We start from the raw sequence: 22,032 nt of genomic DNA on the forward strand, positions 1-22,032 counted from the left end.
ACACTCACACACACTTAAATTATAATGGTATTTACAAACATGATGGTTTAAGTGAAAGGATAATGTCTATTCTTTATGAATTAAATATAATTATGTATGATAGTAGAAATGTGAAAATGTCTATACTATAAGTTATTGACATTTACATAATGAATGTAAACAAAAATGGATTTGAAAGCCATAGAAATAAAATAGTCACAAAATTATTTTCATAATGTACATAATGAAGTATTTTCAGGAGATTATTCCTTTGTGTCTCTCTTAACCTTGGGTAAACAAAGGAATGGTGTTTGAGCAAATATAGCTCTCTTTATGGATTGTTTGTTACTCAAAGAATAAATGTTTGAGTGTATGGATACTCCATTGGCCATGATGTGCTTATTTCACATTGCATGTCTGTATCAAAATATGTTATGTACCCCATAAATATATACACTTACCATGTACCCACAAAAATTTAAAAAATAATTTAAAAATTAAAAATAGATAACGATGATATTCCTGAAGATAACTTAAGGCTGTAAGTCTGCCTCCACTAATATTATTATTTTATCTTATCTGGAAACTATTAATATATCTAGTTTAGAACCCAGACCCTTTTGTCTCACATGATCAATGATTGAAAAGGAATCTTTAAAAAAAATACAGATACTGAGTAATTTAGTAATTAACAGGCAGTTTTTATACACAATTATTTGTTATGGGCAAGATGAACATAAGTATTAGTGTACTTTGAAGGATTTATATTCCTATAAGTATATAAAATAATATAAATATAAAAAGAATATTAGAAAATGATTTAAATATATCCTTCTTATATTCCTTTTCTTATATTTTATCTTTCTTTTTTTATATTTTATCAAGCTTCTCTCAATTTTCATAAATCCAAAGCCATCACATTATATCTGGATCAGCTGTATTATTTCTTGTAACTAAATTCCTTTAATAGGATGAGTTTGCTTGAGAATGCAGAAGTCTGATTATGCATAGTGAAGCTGCCACTTTGACTACTACAAATAATTCACCTGTGTACCCCTGCCACATTAAGCAAATTAGATCAATTATGTCAAAAGTGCTTGATAGGTTAAGTCAGGTGAAAACTGAGACTTCATCATTGGAAATTAGTACTAACAGTAAAATAAAATTTTCAGTAGCAATAGGTATGGCAAAGGCCTGATTGGATTGGTTTAAGTAAAAACAGAAAGCGAACAATAGGAGATAGTATGGATAGAAAATTATTTAAGATTATTTTTCTAAAAAGGGAGAAGAAAGTGGGGTTTAGCAGGAGGGGTAATACATGTTTAGGGTAAGTTTTGTGTGTCACCTTGTTAATTTATATAAACTCTGGAAATAGGAACTTTTTGTATGATAAAGGACTGATCCAATGAAGTATAGGTACCAAAACAAATAAAAATGGTGTTGTTGAAAAGATGAGAAGGTCCAGGTTTTCATGCACATAAGGAAAGACTGAATTTAGTGCATCCAAGAGGAAAAAAATTACATAGGAAATGGTTGTGATAAGGAAGTTTTACAGGATCTGTTTTTGTTGCTTCTGTTTTGCAAGTGAGTTAGGAAAAAAGACAATCAGCTGAGAGTATGGAAAGAGAAAATTTTGGAGGATTGGAAAGAGAAAAATAATGAAGTAGTTATCCAGTAGAGTAAGAGAATAAATAGAATAAAAGCATGTTGTAGTAATCCATGGCAGTCATCTGAGATCACGTAAGGTTAGTAGTCACAAAGTTGAAGGGAGTCCTGTCTGCATTGTTTTGTCTTTTCCTTCAGCTAAGTTCAGCTGAACTTAGTTTCAGAGGTCTATGTAGCAACAATGCAATTGGGGCTAAAAAAATGATTGTGAAGATGGACCCTGCAGAGAACAGGAAGGGAGACTGATTTAGACTGGAGGTAGGAAGCATGATCCCTAATTGGCTTTGAATTGTGAAAAATGCTTAGGAATTAGCTCTGAAAAGTGGGGGATATTCCAGGTTGATGGTTGTTGAGATGAAACAGATGAAGCAATTGGGAGCAATGAATTGGAAGGAAAGGAGGTTGTCAATAACAATCTAAAGAGTCTGGCCTTAGGAATCAATTAGAATTGAGGAGTTTTGGACCTAAGAGGCCAGGCGGTAGATGTGTCATCCTTAAGAACAACATAGAAAAATTATAGAACTTAGAGTGGAAAGGAAAAGCATGAACTGGCACTATAGCCCAGGCGGGAGTACAGTGGCACGATTATGGCTCACTGCAACCTCCATCTCCTGGGTTCAAGGGATTCTCCTGCCTCAGACTACCTAGTTTATAGCTGGCATTACAGGCACGTGCCACCACACCTGGCTATTTTTGGAGTTTTAGTAGAGATGAAGTTTCACCATGTTGGTAAGACTGGTCTCTAACTCCTGGCCTCAGGTGATTCACCTGCCTAGGCCCCCCAAAGAGCTGGGATTACAGACATGAGCCACCACTTCAGGCCAAGTCTTTAATGTAAAAGAGATTGAGTAGCTGGTAGAAAATAGTTATAAACAGGGGGATTCTATAGTGTTACAGTACAAACCTCTACATTACTACCTCACAAAGGGTGAGTAGAATGTCAAGAGATGGCATTAAGTCTTTTGTTTTTTCACTGCATGCAATCAATTGCTGCTTGTTTTTCTACTTCCTAAATATTTGGAACTCCCCCTCACTTTTGTTCTTCCATTTCATACTTCTAATTTAAGATTTGGTCCTATTTATTTTACTCCATAATCACTGTAAAAACAACTATTTATTCCCTATCACTCCTTCTCTTTAGCAATTTTTTTATTCTTCCTACTCCAAATAATTCTATCACTCCCTAATACATGAAGTGAAATATTCCAAACTCCTTAATATATCTCATAAGACCCTTCATAATATGTCTTCAGCCTATATTTCCAGTTTGATCTCATGTAATTCCTTGCTCTGTACTTTAAGCTTATGAAATAATAGTTCTAATATTCTTCATTAGACCATATAGGCTTATCTTGTAATACATTTGCTTGTTGCTGCACTTGACATACAGAAGATCACATAGTTATTTACTTTTCTATCAATCTGTAAATTCATTGAAAGGAGATTATGTATGTATATGACTAGCATACTGCCTGGAATAGAATCACACTTAAAACAAGTTTATTTGATTGGGTTGGATCTAGTTTAAATCAAATTACTATAATTAATATAGATATATTATGTATTATAATTTATATAAATATATTGATACAAAATACCTGAGACTGGGTAGTTTAAAAAACAAACAAACAAACAAAAACAAGTTTCATTGGCTGATACTGTTTGGCTCTGTCCCAACACAAAATCTCATCTTGATTTGTAATCCCCTTGTATTAGGGTTCTCAGTAGGGACGGAGATAATATGATAGATATATACATATATAAAAAGGGAAACTTATTAAGTAGTATTAACTTAAACAATCACAAGAGCTGAGGAGCAAGGAAGCCACCTGAATTCCAAAGCTGAAGAACCTGGAGGTCGATGTTTGAGCACAGGAAGCATCCAGCACTGGAGAAAGATATAGGCTAGAAGGCTAAGCCAGTCTAGGCTTTTCATGTTTTTCTGCCTGCTTTGTATTCTCTGGCAGCTGATTAGATGGTGCCCACCCAGGTTAAGGGTGGTGATATTAAGGTCACTGCTGCTTCCTCAGAGAATGCAGGATTAATCTCCTCTGACAAAGGTGGAAAGGCTGATAGCAGCCTGGGTTGGGGAGGGGAGGTTGCCACCACCGGGGATAAGGAAGCCATTTCCTCTGGCAAAAAAGGCCAAACAGAATTTGGGAGCTTAGTGTCTCCAGCGTCATCAGGGTCCTCCCATACATCCCCACCACAGATTACAGGGTCCCACTTTTTTCCCCAAGCAATGTCCTCTTTTTAACAGTAGCCCCCTGGTGAGGCTGAGCATTCACCTGATATGGTTTGGCTGTGTCTCCACTCAAATCTCATCTTGAATTCCCATATGTTGTGGAAGGAAACCCGTGGGAGGTAATTAAATCATGGGGGTGAGTCTTTCCTATGTTGTTCTCATCATAGTGAACAAGTTTCATGAGATCTGAAGGCATCATAAGGGGGAGTTTCCCTGCCCAATCTTTCTCTTTGCCTGTTGCCATCCACGTAAGACATTACTTGCTCCTCCTTGCCTTCTGCCATGATTGTGAGGCTTCCCCAGCCATGTAGAACTGTAAGTCAAATTAAACCTCTTTCTATTGTAAATTATCCAGTCTTGGGTATTATGTTTTTATAAGCAGCATGAAAATGAACTAACACAGTGAACTGGTACCAGTAGAGTGTGGCACTGCAGAAAGATACCCGAACACATGGAAGCAACTTTGGAACTGGGTGACAGGCAGATGTTAGAACAGCTTGGAGAGCTCAGAGGAAGACAGGAAAATGTGAGAAAATTTGAAACTTCCTAGAAACTTGTTGAATTACTTTGACCAAAACCCTGATAGTGATATAGACAATAAGATCCAGGTTGAGGTGGTCTCAGATGGAGATGAGGAACTTGTTGGTAACTAAAGCAAAGGTGATTCTTGTTATGTTTTAGCAAAGAGGCTGGCAGCATTTTGCCCCTGCCCTAGAGATTTGTGGAGCTTACAAGTTGAGAGAGATGATTTAGGGTATCTGGAGGAAGAAATTTCTAAGCAGCAAATCATTGAAGAGATGACTTGGGTGCTGTTAAAGGCATTCAGTTTTATCAGGGAAGCACAGCGTAAAAGTTTGGACGATTTGCAGCCTGGCAATGCAATAGAAAAGAAAAAGCCATTTTCTGAGGAGTAATTCAAGCAGTCTATAAAAATTTGCATGAGAAATAAGGAGCCGAAGGTTAATCCCTAAGACAATGGGGAAAATGTCTCCAAAGCATGTCAGAGGTCTTCACAGCAGTTCCTCCCATTACAGTCCTGGAGGCCTAGAAGGAAATGGTTTCCTAAGCCAGGCCCAGGGTCCCGATGCTGTGTGTGGCCTAGGGATTTCATGCTCTGTGTCACAGCAGTTCCAACTATGGCCGAAAAGGGACAACATAGAGCACGAGCCCTGGCTTCCAATAGTGCAAATCTCAAGCCTTGGCAGCTTCCACGTAGTGTGGAGCCTGCAAGTGCACGAAGTCAAGAATTGAGATTTGGCGACATCGGCTTAGATTTCACAGGATGTATGGAAACTCCTGAATGTCCAGGTAGAAGTTTGCTGCAGGGGTGGAGCTCTGAAGGAGAATCTCTGCTAGGGCAGTGAAGAAGAGAAATGGGGGTTGCAGCACCCCCAACAGAGTCCCTACTGGGGCATCACCTAGTGGAGCTATGAGAAGAAGGCCACCATCATCCACACTTCAGAATGGTATATCCACCAACAGCTTGCACCACACACCTGTAAAAGCCACAGACTCTCAATGCCAGCTCGTGAAAGCAGCTGGGAAGGAGATTGTACCCAGCAAAGTCACAGGGGTAGGGCCACCCAAGACCATGGGAACCCACCTCTTGTTTCAGCATGACTTGGATGTGGGACATGGCATCAAAGGAGATTATTTGGGAGTTTTAAGATTTGACTGCCCTACTGAATTTTGAACTGCATGCTATGGCCTTAGTTGTGGCCAAATTCTCCTATTTGGAATGGCTATATTTACCCAATTCCTGTACCCCTACTGTATCTAGGAAGTAACTAACTTGGTTTTGATTGTCCAGACTCATAGGCGGAAGGGACTTGGCTTATTTCAGATGAGACATTGGACTGTGGAATTTTGAATAATTGCGGAATGAGTAAAGACTTTGGGGGGCTGTTGGGAAGGTATGATTAGTTTTGAAATATGAGGACAAGAGATTCAGAAGGGCCAGGAGTGGAATGATATGGTTCGGCTGTTTCCCCACCCAAATCTCATCGCGAATTCCCAAGTGTTGTGAGAGGAATCTGGTGGGAAGTAACTGAATCATGGGCCAGGTCTTTCCTGTGCTGTTCTCATGATAGCAAATAAGTCTCATGAGATCTAATGGTACCACAAGGGAGAGTTTCCCTACCCAACCTCTCTCTTTGCCTGCTGCCATCCACATAAGACGTTAATTGCTCCTTCTTGACTTCAGCCATGATTGTGAGTCTTCACCAGCCATGTGGAACTATAAGTCCAATTAAAGCTCTTTCTATAGTAAATTGCCCAGTCTGGGGCACACTTTTATCAGTAGTGTGAAAACAAATTAATACAGGTGGGTCTCCCTTCCCCAGCCCACTGACTCAAATGTTAATCACCTCTGGCAATACCCTCACAGACATATCCAGGATCAGTACTTTGCATCCTTCAATATAATCAAGTTGACACTCAGTATGAACCGTCATACTCCATAATCCCCGCATGTCAAGGGTGGACCAAGGGTGGAGGTATTTGGATCATGGGTGCGGTTTCCCCATGCTGTCCTCATGATAGTGAGTCTCAAGAGATCTGATGGTTTTGTAAGCATATGGCATTTCCCCTGCTTGCACTGACTCTTTCCTGCTGCCCTGTGAAGAAGGTACCTGCTTCTCCTTTGCCTTCTGCCATGATTGTAAGTTTCTTGAGGCCTCCCCAGCCACGCAGAACCGTGAGTCAATTAAACCTCTTTCCTTTGTAAATTACCCAGTCTCAGGTATTTTTTCATAGCAGCATGAGAATGGGCCAATACACTGGCTCACGGTTCTGCAGGCTGCACTGGAAACATGGCTTCTAGTGAGGCCTTAGGAAGCTTTTACTTATGGCAGAAGGTGAAGCAGAAGCTTGCATGTTCCACGGTGAAAACAGGAGCAAGAAAGAGTGAGTCCAGGAAGAGGTGCCACACACACTTTCAAATGACCAGAAGTCCCGAGAACTCACTATTATGAAGACAGCACCAAGCCATGAAGAATCTGCCCCCCATGATTCAAACACCTCCACCAGACCCCACCTCCAGAACTGTGGGTTACAATTCGACTTCAGACTTGGGCAGGAACAAATACCCTAGCTATATCAGTAGATATGAAATCGTTTGTGAGAACGGAAGAGGAAGATAACAACTCTGTCTTCAGAACTGAGGTTACCTGCAAGTAGCACTAATGTTTACAACCAGACCTTGAGGGACAGGCAGGATTTTATTTGTTGTACAGTTAAAAAGAGAGTATTCCAAAAATGAAAATCGCCTGAACAAAGGCATAGAAGTAAAGTAGGTGACACGGTGGCAGGACTATTTATGGTCTGTATTGCGGGAATATAGAGCCTAGAATTTCCCAGCAGTCTAGAGTAAAAGATACAGCTAGGTAAAATAAGATCATGAGGATAGATTTAGAGACAATAACAATTAAGTTTGCATTTATTTATATATATTTATGGATGAAGTTTAACTTATTTCTGGTAATTTTTTAAAAAGTTTCACTGCGGCCAAACATTTCTAACTACAGTAATGGCATTACCAGATGTGTGTCTGTTTTTAAGTACAATCATACAGGTAACCATGTGAAGTTTGCCATTAGATTTATAACCATAGTTGGCAAAGCCTGTATTTTGACCAGACAACTTTCATAAGTAATGTGATAGATACCTATATATCAAGAGATTTCTGACAATATTTTCAGTCTTTTTTTTCTTCCATGTGCTTGGTCAGATTGAGTTTTAGCAATTGTAGCATGCCAATGAGCCCTGGCATTTAAGTTAATAAGGTAAAAATGAAGACATAGCTTGCTCTCTGAATGGTTGTAACAGCCTGCTGGATCATCAATCATGAAGCAGCTCATGCTAGGAATAAACAACAAAGAAAAATACAAACAACTGTTGGGAGGAAAGGGGTGTCACTGCATTGAAACAGGCATAATAATATATTTGTAACACTAAAATATCAGAAAATAGCATATGTATACTCATACAATGTTTGAAAGTCTCTGTTATAAATGTTTGTATTATAAGGGTAATAATATACAATATTTTAAAAAAATTATTTTCCTAGCTCACTAAAAAAGCTGAATAATTCTGTAAAATTATATTTAACAATTCCATTTATGTTCAAATGATTTCATTATTTTATGATGTCACCTGGCATGTTGAGCAATATTTCCATGAGACTCTTATTTCAAATTACGTTTTGTTTAAGAAAGAAAATTGTTTGATCTTATTTAACAGAAATACACTTAGTAGAAATGCTGTTTCAAATCCTTTCTAATATTAAAAATAGTTGAAAATGTATTTCCTTCTGATGATCCAAAATAATTATTTCATTAATAAGAAGTTTAAAATACAGTTAGCTTTCCCAGTAGAAAAAGATTATTTTTATGCCATTAGGTTAAGTACAGTTTCAAACTCTCACATCCTTAGAAAAATATTATCTTATTTTTCTGAAATATTTATCTAACATAGTAGAGAACTAGCCATTTCAAAAGGAAAACATTCAAGTAAAATAAGAGGAATCTAAAACACACATAATTTTAATTATCAAATAAGATATAGCACCTGAATTACATGTGAACATTGTAAGTTAATGATGGTAATACTGTAAGTTTTTTTTTATTGTAATATTTCCCTACCAAGTCAAGAAATGTTCATTTGTTAATTTTTATTCACTAATTCATTCATTTATTCAACAAAACTTACCTTTGGGAAAATAGTAGGGATGTAACACACACAACAGTGAAGCAATTATAGGGGTTTCCGCTATAAATACAAAAATAAGGTAAATATGCTTTATTTACAAGATGGTGTTATTAGATTATGTTGGGGAAATGTCTCTCTTCTCCATTACTGCAAACACATAGCAATGGTTGATGAATTAAAACAACATAGTACTATATTTAAAAACGAGAATATCTGTGATTTAAAATTCACAGCATTGAACAAGGCAGAAAGTATAGGCTGCTGAGGTATGGCTACCAAAAGCAGATAGACATGGCAAGAAGTGTAGAACAATGGAAATTCGAATTTATTCATATCAGTGGCAGACAGACTAAAAGGGCTTGATACAGAATACCTGCATCCAGAAATGGGAAGGGATTCCCCTATTCAAGAACACGTCTAAAGAAAAATTCAAACTAAGGGCTATTTGAGCAATGACTTACTTGGAGCTACAAACATGGACAAGAGTACAACACATTACATCCAAAAGTTGGCAAATTTACTGATGGCTTGCTCATTGGGTCTAATTTATTTTCAGTATTCCCATCCCTATAAGAAAGGGGAGATAGTCAAAGTCCATCAATTCAGTTCAAAAGAGGCAACTCCCCAGAAACTAAAAATAAGCAAATACAAAACGATTAGACAAACAAATGTCAATGCAGAAAGACAGGTCAAAAAGGAGAAAAAATAAGTGTTCCACCCCTAATAAAGCTGAAATCAAAATTCATGAATATTTTGAGGAAACAGATGAATAAATATATTACCAAAACAAGAACTGAAATATAATTTTGACAAAATTAAAAAGGTATATATATGAAAATAAAACTTGAAATAAGTATGGTTAGTTTACTAAAACAAAAACATGACAACTAAAATAAGCAAAACAAACGGAATCAAACAACACCACAAAATTCCAAGATTTTATGAAACAATGCTAGGAAGTAATAAAAGAAATAAAAATGGATATAAAAACTATTGGCCGGGTGCTGTGGCTCAAGCTTGTAATCTCACCACTTTAGGAGACTGAGGTGGGTGGATCACCTGAGGTCAGGAGTTTGAGAGCAGTCTGACCAACATGGGGAAACCCCATCTCTACTAAAAAAAAAAAAGAAGAAAAAAAAATAGCCAAGCATGGGTTCGCACCTGTAATCCTGGCTACTTGGGAGGCTGAGGCAGGACAATCTCTTGAACCCGGGAGGCAGAGATTGTAGTGAGCTGAAATCACGCCATTGCACTCCAGCCTGGGTGACAGACAGAGCAAGACTCTGTCTAAAACAACAACAATAACAACAGCAATCAATTACTTATCATGGAAATGAAAATGAATCATCGAAAAACAAATAATATATCTGTGTGTGTGTGTATATATAGGTGTGTGTGTATGTATTATTTTTGTTTTTCAGTGATTGTTCATTTTAATTATATTTATATATTTGTATATATTTTACTCTGTTTAGGTATATGTGCATAACTAAAATTCAGTTGATAACAATGGGTAGGGGGGGTAGAGGAGATTAGGATTAGGAGATAATAACGATGTCTGTAACACTGTGTTCCTCAATGAAAAGCAAATATGAAGCATATTTAGCAAAATGACAATATTTTTTGAAGTGTGTGAGTAGGGCCACAGGAGGTTTTATTTTATTAGATTATCTTCTACACATATCTGTATTCTTGAAACTATAACATTGATAACAAAAAATGGAAAGACGGCACGCACGTTGTTAACAATTTGGATGATTACACTTTCCTAAAGTGGGACATCTGCATAACTGAACTTTGCAGACAATGAAATATTTGGTATTAAAACAAGCAGGAACAGTAAAAGTATAAAATTATTATGTGTGTGTTTGTGTCTGTGTGAGACTGTTAGTCTGTGAATTATAATATCTCATTAGTTTATAATATAAATGTATTATTACCAGTGTACGTATGTGTTGATGTATAAATGTATGCATTTTTTTTTTTTTTTTTTTTTTTTTTTGCGACGGAGTCTCGCTCTGCCTCCCAGGCTGGAGTGCAGTGGCCGGATCTCAGCTCACTGCAAGCTCCGCCTCCCGGGTTTACGCCATTCTCCTGCCTCAGCCTCCCCAGTAGCTGGGACTACAGGCTCCCGCCACCTCGCCCGGCTAGTTTTTTGTATTTTTTAGTAGAGACGGGGTTTCACCATGTTAGCCAGGATGGTCTCGATCTCCCGACCTCGTGATCCGCCCGTCTCGGCCTCCCAAAGTGCTGGGATTACAGGCTTGAGCCACCGCGCCCGGCAAATGTATGCATGTTTGTATACAAGTATAAATACAAATGTATTTGAGAAGTGGAGACAGAGACAGGTAATCAGTTGCAAATGGGAGAGCACAAAATCTGCTCTAGCATTAATCAGGCTGGAATGACAGGTGAAGATAAAGCTAGCTACTGAGTTAATAAGAAACTTTTTTTTTTTTTTTTTTGGCAAGATCAATCAGCAACTTTAAAGAATCATAGCAATACCTTCGAGTGACTACTTCTTTCTTATTTATAGCAAAATTGTGTTCTCTATTTCCAAAATGGAAGACTACCAGAAACTCTGTTGTTTAAAATTATATCAGTGTAAATGCACTATCTTAGTCTCACCTGGGGGATCTACTTGGGGCTTTGACACAGAGAAGCAGTCTTGATTTCCAGTCCTGTTGGAGAATGTCAGATAAGGGGTTTATGAACACAGCATTTCACGTTCATCATTAGTTTGTAGTTTTCAAAGGAATACAAGACTGGGTTCCCCTTGCAGTCCCATGTTCAGATTGACACCTTTACAAACAGCCCTACTTTGATTTGAACCAATTAAAACACTACATTTAAATCTTACATAAATTCAACTTTTCTCCAAAGTCTCATAATTACTTTATGTTTTCCAGTTTTTCGTGAGATGTCCATGGTGGGTTTAGACTTTGATTTCTTTTATAAGTCATCATCCCTGGCATTCTTAAACTACAGGTTTATCCCTGATTGTCCTAAGCTAATTAGGCCCCAAATAAATACAGAGATAGAGAGATAATCTCAATCTCATTCACTATTCAAATACAGACGTTCTAAATAATAGTTCAAAAACATGGAATCAAAAAATGGAAACAAATATTGTTGATGGCATAGAAATATAGTTCAAAAATCCGACAATGTAATACATCAAATTAACTGACATTAAAAAAGATTACCTCAATACATGCAGAAAAGCACCTAATATAATTCAGTACTCATTCATGGCATTAAAGACAGTTTCTTAGCAAACTGAATCAAAGGGAACTGTATTAACATAATTAAAACCATCTAATATATACAGAAACCATGACTAATAATAAAGATACTATGGAATAAATTCCTACTAAATTTAAGAGCAAGACATGGAAGCCATATTTCAGGGTTTCTATGATGTACTGTTCTGAGCAATGCAATGAAATAATAGAAAAGTAAATGTTGAAAACATAAATATAAAAAGGAGAATAGGCCGGGCGCGGTGGCTCACGCTTGTAATCACAGCACTTTGGGAAGCCGAGAAGGGCGGATCGCAAGGTCAGGAAATCGAGACCATCTGGGCTAACACGGTGAAACCCCATCTCTACTAAAAATACAAAAACAGCCGGGCATGGTGGCGGGCGGGCGCATGTAGTCCCAGCTACTCGAGAGGCTGAGGCAGGAGCATGGTGTGAACCCGGGAGGCGGAGCTTGCAGTGAGCCGAGATCCAGCCACTGCACTCCACCCTGTGCTACTGAGCCAGACTCCATCTCAACAAAACAAAACAAAACAAAAACCAAAAAAAAAAAAAAAAGAAAAAAGAAAAAGGAGAATAAACTCTAACTTTTATATGAGAACTTTTAAAATGTTAGTATAAGATGAACAAGTGAACTGGATACAAGATCAACATTTAAAATTTGATAATTTCTATTTAGCAGGAATTTAAAATGTATCATCAACAAAATGTTTTATTCTCATTTTTGTGTTTGTGTTTTTAACATTTACTTTTCAATTGTCTCATTGCCTTGGTCATCACAATACATAATAGAAACCATGAAATGCAGCTCCCATGTTTTCTTTTTAAAGGAACTCAAGAAGCGTATCCTAAATGTAACATAAAAGTAAACGGCTAAGAATAGGCAAGATGATTTGCAAAATAAAATATGCAAATTTTTCTGTCAAATTTAGAGACATGCTATAAAGCTTAGGAATTAAAACTATGTTATTATGAAATAAACATAGAGAAATAGATCAAAGATACAGAAGAAAGAACCTAGAGGCAGACCCACACATTCAGAGGAATTTCATCTATGACAGAGATGATTTTACAAATCAGTAGAGATTAGCTTATCTAATAAATGGTTCTGAAACAATGGGTTATTAAGATAAAAGATGATATACTGCTGAGCCCTGTTAATATGTACCTGGTTTTGTTTAGAAATAAAATATTTCACTTTTGTCTTCATTTATGAACAACTTTCTTAAGCCTTATAATATAGTTTCAATGCATCTTTAATGAAGGAAGTACAGTGACTGGGACATCTGAAGTCTATATTTAATACCCAGAACCTTTTTGAATTATTCTAAGTTTGGAATCATGTCTGTGTTTCAAGTTGCCAAGAGTCTGATCTCCAGATGGTGAGATCGTAGGACATTACTATATTTTGCATTAGGATTTTAGAACTTTTTACAGTAGCTCTTTATTAAATCAATAAGCTGTAACTTTTTCTGTCACAGAATATTGTAAACAATATTTTTTTTTTTCAAAAGAATGACCTGAAGCCTAGGCAGGTATAATTATTTGCACTATTTGACTCAAGTGTGTGTGTGAGAGAGAGTAAATAGTTCTCTGTCTTCTGGATCTATTTCATTATTTTCCAACCTAAATTACACATACTATTTTTGTATCAGTTTGTACCTAAAGTTTGAAAAGAAAAAAATAAGTATGTCCTACACATTTTGCGAGGGTAGATAAAAGGTAAAGTGGGTAAGGAAAGAAGACTGTCTTTTGAATTTAAGGTTAGAATTGCTGAAAATAGGGCTATGTCTTAAGGAATTGCAGGGTAAGTGTCTGGATGCAGATCAGCAGCCATTCTGCCATCTGGAAGCTTTAATTCCCTGCAGTTAGACACTTTGAAAAAGCTGCTCATCCCTTACGGTAAACTTAGCATTTCTGCTGTCCTGGCATCTATGTATTTGGTGTGCAGGCTGCCTCTGGCTATTAAGTTATTCTTGTCAGATTATCTCCTCCCCCAGGCTGGAGCCCATGGAGTGAGTGTCAGGCCAGGTACAGCATGCAGCAAACCTGCATCAAGGTCAGATATAGCTGAACAACTCACTGGCTGCCTTTCCTGAAGATGTGGGGAGCAAAGTAGAACTAGAGGCTTGGGGGGAAAACCACAGTTATGCTCAGGAAAACCTTGCAATCAAGCTTTCATATGCAAAGAACAGGGGAAAGGGGAGAGGGCAGAGGTACAGAGATTGAAAACCTAATTATCAAAGAAAGAAATTGAGGCTGGGAAACAAAAACAAAAAAGAATTTAGTGCTTAAACACAAATTGTAGGATAAAATCTTAAGCTTAAAACCATAGTATTAGGTGTCTTAAATAAAGTACCCATGGTGTTAGGCATGGAGAAAAAGTGAACTATTTATAAAGTAGAAGCATTGTCTGGATAATTCAATTCATTCCTCAAGATACTTGACTTGAAAAATATTTAAAGAGCATCTTTCCTTTATTTTACTTTTAAAAAAGTCCTCTCTTTATAGACAGCGAGATAGATGTTGATATAGATATATCAAATGTATACAGTCATCTCTAACAGGGAATTGGTTACAGGACTCCTATGGATAACAAAATGTATGAAATGTCCATGTTTTTTACATAAACCTTAAATCATCTCTAGATTACTTGTAGCACCCAATACAATGTAAATGCTATGTACATTTATTTTATAACATTTAGTTTTTTATATTTTTATTGTTGTTTTATATTTTTTATAAAGATTTTTCATCTGTGGTTAAAGTTGTGAGTGCAAAACCTGCAAATACAGAAAGCAGACTGTGTACATAAATGGATGCTAACAATGGCAAACTCACTGGTTATTGATATAATGATATAATGAAATATATCAATTATGAAATAAACAACAGATAAAGAGAGAATTTTACAAAGATGTTTTTATAACAGCTTTGACTTGAAATAAAGCTGGTCCCTTTAGGGAGTCACATGAGAAAATGCTTTCCAGTTGTCAATAAGCAGTTAGAATCTAGTTAAAAATAAAAGAATAACTACAATAAAGCATGAGAATCAAGGTACTTCAAAAATTGTTATCTCTACCATAGAAAGTCACATATAATAAGTGTATATCCCATTTGTTTATATAATTAAGGACATAAAAAGTTTTGAACTATGGGAAAGTTTTATTTTTAGAAGACAGTGTTTTAAGTATTTTAATTAATCTGTGTCCTACATTCATCAGGATTATTAATTGCAAGCATCAGATATTGGTTTTGGCTAATTTAAGCAGAAAGGATATTCAGATAAAAATCTTGATAGCTCATACAAGTTATGGGGGATCTCTGGAATCAACTTCAGAGTCGATGTAGCCAAGGGTAATGTCAAAAGTTGGTTATATCACATAATAAATGCACAAATGCTCCTTTGCTAATAATGTTCTTGTGTTAGTCCATTTTGTTCTGTTATGATAGACTATCATAGATTGGGTAATTTATTTAAAAAAATACTTCTTACAGTTGTGTAGCATGATAATTCCAAAATAGGGATGCCCAAATTTGATGAGGGCCTTCTTGATGCATCATCCCATGGTACAAGGCTAAAGGCTAAGAGAGCCAGAGAGCAAGAGGAAGCCAAACTTCCTTTTAGAAAAAGCCCACTACTGTGATGACTACACTCATGAGACAACAACATAAATTCATTCATGAGGGCAGACCCCTCATGACCTATTCACCCCTTATTAGACCCCACCTCCCAACACTGTTGCGTTGGGCATTAAGTTTCCAATGCATGAATTTTGGGGGATACATTCAGACCGTAGCTGTCATTCAGTACAGACACTTCAATATGCATCTCTGATTCCACCAGCTCTGCATACTGAGAGCATTGCTCAAATCATTTCCAGTACTGCCACCTGAATGTAGATATAGCTGCCTTCCCTGGTACAGACCTCAGGAGAATAGCTTCCTCACACTTACTACTTTTTGTATCTTCAACTCCAAAAGGCATAAGTGATTGCAGAGGTTTATGTCATATGCCAGCACCTTGACTGCTGGTATGCCTAAGAAAGCAAGTAACAGACAATTTATTCTTCAATATTGGGAAATGGACTATGCCTTATTACTTGTGGTAATTCATGGTCAATGGCTCTACAGCCTCTTAATTGTATACATGGATATGATTTAGAGTAAACTTTTGTTTATAGGATGTATCAGTTTTACTCAAAAAACATTCTTACCTTGTAAGAGTTTAATGTTCTCAAATTTGATTCAATATTCTCAGAGATTCTGTTTACCTTCTAGTTCCAATTTTCTTGCTGGCCTTTTACATATTACTAGTATGCCCAGGAATAGTTTAACACATAGCTCAAGTATTCACAATGGATTTGTGCCATACACTTTTAATTAAAATGAATATATTTTACTGGAGCCAAATATTTCACTTTGGTTTGATGGAAACATTTACAACCCTCAGTCAAGTCGTTTACTAAAATATCATCTTATAAGCCAGCCACTGCAGCCCAGCTACTTGTGAAGCTGAGACAGGTGGGGGGATTTCATGAGCCCCATATTCAAGTCCAGCCTAAGCAATATAGCAAGACCTCTGTAAAAAACAAACAAACAAACAAAACAAAAAAAAACCACCTGTGACTAGATAACGATGAAGTTTTGGAGTGATATAAACATTATTTTTGATTTATAATTTAAAAATAACCATCCTGGCTAACACTGTGAAACCCTGTCTCTACTAAAAATACAAAAAAAAAAAAAAAATTAGCCAGGCGTGGTGGTGGGCGCCTGTAGTACCAGCTACTTGGGAGGGTGAGGCAGGAGAATGGCATGAACCCGGGAGGCAGAGCTTGCAGTGAGTCGAGATCGCCCACTGCACTCCAGCCTGGGTGACAGAGCGAGACTCCATCTCAAAAAAAAAAAAAAAAAAAAAGTTAGTTTCTCATTTCTGAGTTTAATCTTTTTCTCTTCTTTGATTCCATTCCTAATATTTTTAGCCTGTGAAAAACAGCAGCATTATTCTAACAAATATTAGCATTTCTATCAAGTACACAGTCTCACTAAGTAGAAATTGGCTGATAGATATGAATTATTGCAATGAAACATTCATTGGAACATGCTATTTGTCTTAATTGTATAGGTCAAAGAATGCTATGTGGATTCGATAAAGGTATAAACCAAATGTAGACAGATTAATGCTTTTATTTCTCTACATTCAGGTAATTGAACATAGTATCCCATACATTTGTGTTAGATCCACACAAGTTTTTAATTCATTGTTATTATCAAAACTATAGTATCATTAGAACAAAGTTCAGGCAAATGTTTAAAGTTTTAATAAAAAATTAAGAGTGTACCGTGATAGTGATTCTATACCTCGTAGAATTTAGTCTGGGATGAACTCTCTGCATAGATACTGGTAAGAGGAACCACTATCGTGGCCCTCACACTCTAAAGAAACCTGTATATCACAAGCACATATATGAAATAAATACATTGAAGAAAATATAGATGACACTTAAATTCAGTGCTGAGCTCAAGGACATCATATATTGGAAACATTTTCTGTCATTACCAACATGCAGATTCACACCCTGAAAGCCAAAGGTGATAATCCCAAAGCATGAAAATCTGTGGGTTGTGCTGCTACTGAGCCTGGAATCAGACACTGCTTGTGAATGTGGAGGATCTGAATTACAGAAACAAGTAAAAGATATTACTTTTGTGTTCCAGTTTGTCTGAAGGAATTGAGAATCCTTTTTACAAAATGGCTGAGGAACATTTTTCCCTATTTTATAAATCACAATATTCTGAAAGTTGGATGGATAGATCTGGATAAAACATTCAAGAAACATGGTCCCAATTCTTAACATAGCCTTCTATAGAGACATTGAACATTAGAATAGTAAGTAAAGCCATTTCATTTTTATCAAAATATTTTAAAAGATACGTAGTTATGTTTTTATAAATTCACTTTTAAATATTCAATTTCAATTTTTTAGATAAAAAAGTATGACTCAACTATAACATGTATTTTCCTTTTAATATTAATATAACATTTGAAGAAAAACATATACAATGGTTTATTTTTAATTTTAAATTTATTTTACATTCAATTTGTATATTTCAAACACAGTTATATCTTGTTTTTGGCTTTTTAAAAGAGCATTATTTTTAATATTGATTTTGACTAAATAAATTTAAAAATGTAATATTTTATAAATAATGCATATTTTTATTTTATTACTTATTGAAGTAACAAAAATAAGCATTCTGTTTTCCTCAGCTTGACTAAACTATGGTCACATTTCTTCCCGTCTCTAGACCTTGTTCTCACCCTGACCATTACAAAATCTAAATCCAAATAAAATAATCTCAGAGGTCTCTTCCTTCTCTTTTCTTGAAGTATTTACTTTAAAAAACTTGTTATTATAAATTTTCTCTGCCCCTATGAGATGTAAACCTTTGTGAAAAGCCTCTGGCCAATTTTATAATCCAGGACTGTCTTATTCAAGAACATGACAGCCATGCCTTTGAAATATAATTATGAAAGAAGATAGAACGCTTATCTCTTATTCTCTGTGAGTAGGAGCCTATCTTCTGTGGATACTTTGTTTTACTAATAAGACTATTTTCTATTATGACAATATGAGAAAGTTTACGTTTAATAAACACACATGTCCTACAATCCTTCCCTATTCCCCATCCTACCTTAGGTCTTTAAAACTCTCCAGGCCTCTGTTTCGGTGGAGTGGAATTCAGGTTGCAGTCTCTCTCTCTTAATGCATTAGCCTTGAATACATCTTTCCTTGCCTGTTTAACTTTGCCCAGTGTAATTTTTGCTTTGACATGGGTGTCAGCAGAATCAAAATAATTAAATATACTTAACTTTGATAAATTCATGTTTTAAGTCATAGTACATGTACATATTTTTAAATTTTGTATAATTAACATATTTACCAAGGCAGAATGAATGTTTTATTTAATAACTTGTTAGCATTACTTACATATTGAAATATATGGATATATGGTATGAAGTCCTCCTCAGTCCTGCAAATACTTAAATGTGGTTGAATCCTAAAATCTCTATGAGCTCTTAAGTTAGCCTGTGGATGTCTTTATAACATTGGCCATTAGAAAAGAAAAAATATATATATACACACACACGTATACATATATGTACATATATGTACATACACACACACATACACATATATGTATATGTGTATACACACACACATACACATATATGTATATGTGTATACACACACACTTATGTATATGTGTATACACACAGACATACACATACACATATATGTATATGTGTATACACACACACATACACATACATGTATATGTGTATACACACACACATACACATATATGTATATGTGTATACACACACATACACATATATGTATATATGTATACACACATACACATACACACATATGTATATATGTATACACACACACATATATGTATATATGTATACACACATACACACACATATATGTATATGTGTACACACATACACACACATATGTATATATGTGTACACACACATACACATACACACATGTATATATGTGTACACACACACACATACACACACGTATATATGTGTACACACACACATACACACACACGTATATCTGTGTACACACACACACGTATATATGTGTACACACACATATGTATATATGTATACACGCACAGACACATATATGTATATATGTAGACACACACGCACACACACATATATGTATATACGTAGACACACACGCACACACACATATATGTATATATGTAGACACACACACGCGCATACACACATATATGTATATATGTAGACACACACACGTGCACACACACATATATGTATATATGTAGACACACACGCACACACACACATGTATATATGTGTACACACACGCACACACGCACACACACGTATATATGTGTACACACACATATATGTATATATGTAGATATGCACACATGCACACACACATGTATATATGTAGACACGCACACACGCACACACACATATATGTATATATGTAGACACGCACACACGCACACACACATATGTATATATGTAGACACACACACGCACACACACACATATGTATATATGTAGACACACACACGCACGCACACACATATGTATATATGTAGACACACATGTGCACACACATATATGTATATATGTAGACACATACACACGCACACACACATATGTATATATGTAGACACACACACGCACACACACATATATGTATATATGTAGACACACACACGCACACACACATATATTTATATATGTATACACACACACACATATATATATGTATACACACACACACATACACATATATGTATATATGTGTATATATATACCCAAAAGCCCCCTCAATTTCATGACCATTTGAGCATGAAGATTGCTTAAAAATGTTTATCATTTCAAGTGAATAGATTTCACTCAGGGATGTAAATCGAGGCCCAGGGGAGCTTAAAGTATATAGTGTATATATATATACACATATATACATACACATATATATACGTATATATGTGTATGTATATATGTATAGAAGCACAATTTAAGATAAATATGAGCAATTTATGTGTGGAAGTAAATTTTGTATAAAGATGTTTTGGGAAATGATGCCTACTAATCTTGATTAAATTCTCATTTATCCAAGGGCCATGGATAGTTGTACAGACTTTCATAGCTGATGAGGAGACCTATTATGACGTTTCTCTTGTCTTCACATAAAAACACCTTCAAAAATAAAGCATTTTGTTTTGTTCTAAAAACTTAATGGTTTCAATTTAAAAAAGTATTCCTGAAAACACCATATTAACCAATTTGAATAATTTGAATGGTGCCTTGTCCTAATAAGTCATTATGCTCTTATCAACACTGAAATATTCTTGTGTCAAAGTCAATTCTCCTCATATCCAACATCTACTAATATTACCAGTATTTGCTCTTAAAATAGTATTACTATCACCCAAATATTCAATCTTCAAACATCTTTCAACTATCAAAATGGAATGTGATATGTTATATAACACAGAGAGTTATTAGTAGTTTCTTTCATATAAATTGCCTTTAAAATTGCACATAATCAACCAGGTGCAGTAGCTCAAGGCTATAATCACAGCTTTTTTGGAGACTGAGGCAGGAGGATTACTTGAGCTCAGGAGTCTAAGACCAGCCTGGGCAACACAGTGAGACCCCCTTTTCTACACAACATCATTTTAAAGATAAAGTTATTCATAATAATCATTGCTTAATATGCATTTTTTAATTAAAATTGAAGCACATTAGTGTGCTTCATTTTGTACAGTTTACAAATGTAAGATATGAAATTGTACATATCTTGGACTTCATCTGGACTTCATCATTTCATATCTGTAAACTATTAAGAGAAACTTGGAAATCAAGTTATCTTATACTGTTTTGTTAAAAAAAGGACTCCAAGCAGATATTATTACTTACGTATTGTTTCCCTACAAAAACAGTTTTTGCACTATTATTGATTATACTTATTGAATATCGTTATGTGTATGTGATATTGCACATTTGTATAGAGCCTTCTGGTCCATAAATAATTTATGAAGCCATATAACGTGTTGTATTTCAGATATTATCTACTTGGGTAATGTATTTTGGAGACAATGTTAATAGGAAAATGATGCATCATATAAACATTTCTTGAGTAACCATTTAAAAAATGATTTAGGAGTTCAAAACACTTTCCTAAAAGTTGTATTCCTGTAGGATTCTAACATAATGTACCAGATTAGAGACTTCAATGGCTTGAGTAAATCTTGCAAAATTTATCATCAAACATAAGAGGCCTGATGACATTATAAAAATGGTATTAACCTTATCCAAGCCTTACACACAGAGATACATTTTTTTTGTAAAACCTTTTTTAAAAACAAATATGATTCTGGAAACATTACAATAGTATCTTCAACTTTCTCCTAATTTTATTCTCTTCCCATAAATCAGTCTCATGAAGTATCTCTTTGTCATAGTCCTGACTGGTCCACAGAAAAATCGCAAAATAAATATATTTTTATCATGCATTATGATTAGCTGAATTTCATTTAGAATATGTGACCTCTCTATGTTTAATATAACATCATTGCATCATTAAACCTCGATAA

The sequence above is a fragment of the Macaca mulatta genome, chromosome 2 (assembly GCF_049350105.2).
Source record: "Macaca mulatta isolate MMU2019108-1 chromosome 2, T2T-MMU8v2.0, whole genome shotgun sequence".
Taxonomy (NCBI): domain Eukaryota; kingdom Metazoa; phylum Chordata; class Mammalia; order Primates; family Cercopithecidae; genus Macaca; species Macaca mulatta.